The sequence below is a fragment of the Orcinus orca genome, chromosome 13 (genome assembly GCF_937001465.1).
Source record: "Orcinus orca chromosome 13, mOrcOrc1.1, whole genome shotgun sequence".
Classification (NCBI taxonomy): domain Eukaryota; kingdom Metazoa; phylum Chordata; class Mammalia; order Artiodactyla; family Delphinidae; genus Orcinus; species Orcinus orca.
In genome coordinates, this window is record NC_064571.1 from 46,522,790 (window position 1) to 46,525,299 (window position 2,510).

The window sequence follows — 2,510 nt, forward strand, 5'->3', positions numbered from 1 at the left end:
AGCGAACAAAAGACTTTAAGCATAAGTACAATATTCTAAGAGAGATAAGAGCAGCTTTTGTATCCATAATATAGGAAGAGTCTTATGTATTAAGGAAGCATGTATAGATCTTGGAAATTAAAAATACAGTCAAAAATTTAAAATTTTAATAGATGACCTAGCATAACAATGGACATGGCTGAAAAGCAAATTAGTTAGTAGAAAGTTAGTGCCAAGGGATTCTTGCATTACTTAGTGGTAAAGTACGATGAGAAGGATAATGAGAGAAAAGTTAAAAGACCTAGATGATAGATCCAAGTGTTCATTCTGTTAGTAGCTGTCCCAGAAGGAAAGAGAGAGAATGGAGGGGATGGAAATAACAGAAAAAGCTACAGGATAAAATTTTCCAGAATGGAAGAAAGATAAGAATCTTCAAACTGAAAGTATTTTAATTCTTTTCTCTCCAGTTGTGAAGTTTTAATCATTCTCTTTGTTGTACTGTTGTACTCTTGCTCAGTCTGATTTTCTTCTTTGTGTGCTTTGCAGTTTTTGTTTGTAACCTTGCCTTTATCAGGGACTGTTTCTTCTGTGGATTGTGGAAATATCTTTCCGGGGGTGGGGGTGTGTGTTGCATTTGCTTTTGTCAGGCACCTCAGTGGTATCCCCAGCAGGATTATTTTTTATGTTAATTTTCTGTCATATGAGATGACCTGCATGTAAACTCATGTTTCAAATTGGAATGTGGTGCAAGCTTGAGGTTTTACTTTCTCGCAAAGATTTATTCATTATCTATAGCTCTAGGCAGAGGCAAACTTTCTTGCTAACAGTTAAGTGAGTGGAGTTCTTCCAGTATGCCTTGTACCAAGATAGCAGCTATTCCAAAGTTCTAGCTTTATGCAGGTTTCAATGCCATCTCTCTATTTTGGAGGCCATAAATTTCCATCTCTGTTCCAATGTGAATTAAAATTCAAGTTCATAGTCTTTTTTTTAAAATAGTGTACACTTTTTAAAAAATATTTTTTCAAGTCCCTAGCCTGTAAGACCTCTCTCCAGATCTGCTAGCAACCTCCATTCCCTTCCCCCACTCACATCAAAGCTTGTGTTATTACTCCAGTTATATAGTATATCTATACGATGGAAGACTATGCTGCTGTTAAAATAATGAGGTAGTCTACATGTGTTGACAAGAAAAGATCTTCAAGATATATATTGATACATAAAATAAGCAAGTTCTTTATTTTGAAACATGAGGGTTTCCCTGTTTTGTGAGCTGGGCTGCATGTTTATTTATTGTTTCATTTTATTCAGCATTTCAAGGTGTTTGTAATGAAAGGGGTTCACTATTCACCTTAATCTGCCATGTTGTAAGAACCAGAAGTTCCCAATACACAAATATTTAATAATGGCATTTATTTGTTTGCAGTCTATTAAAATGTCTTTAGTGGAGGAATAAAGATACACCTGTAGTCTTACCAGTACTATAGATAATAGTGTACAATGGATATGTTCCCATGGAAATTCGTTGGGCATGTAAATACTCTTTGGGGCAGCAGAGGAATACTTCACCTACTTCCACTTGTGTGCAACATAACACAGCTTATAGTAGATACATTTTTGGCACACCAAAATGTACCAAATAGAATAACTGGTAGAATTACCCATACCAAACTCTGCCAAAAAGCAAAGGTTGAGTTAGTGCTAGAAATAATTTAAATAAAATAGAAATCAGTTTAGGAAATATTTTGATATTCTGTGTACTCATGCCTTTCAATTAAAAGTGTGTGTGTGTGGCTTCCCTGGTGGCGCAGTGGTTGAGAGTCCACCTGCCGATGCAGGGGACACAGGTTCGTGCCCCGGTCCGGGAAGATCCCACATGCCGCGGGGCAGCTGGGCCCATGAGCCGTGGCTGCTGAGCCTGCGCGTCCGGAGCCTGTGCTCTGCGGCGGGAGAGGCCACAGCAGTGAGAGGCCCGCGTACAGAAAAAAAAAAAAAAAAAAAAAATGTGTGTGTGTGTGTGTATCTTGTACTGGGAGAAAGGTTTTTAGTTTTTACACTCTTAATTGTATATAGAAGTGTTCAAAGTTTTAGAATAAGGAGGAGAATTCAAGGTTATAGGAGAATGTTATCCTTAAATTGAAATTTTAATTATAGTAATAGTGATAATGTGATTACATTGATCACTGATCAATGTGTATGATCTCATGCTCAATATCCTTATGAAGTTACTATTATCCTAATTTTACAGATGAGGAAACTGAACTCTAGAGAGGTTAAGTAATTTACCCAAAGTCACACAGCCTCTATGTGGTGAAGCCCAAATTCCAGCCCCAGTTTGATTCTAGAGCCATGGCTAGAAACAATCTAACATAGAAATATGTCTCATATCCATCACTCATTGGAGACCACACTTAAATTTTTGGTGTATTTTATTACCTTTTTTCATTTTCCCATTTACGTAAGTTGTCATTTTTGAGGTTATTGATAACAGAAAAAGCAAATGTGAGGGCCTGTATGATGATTCTGAAATCGTC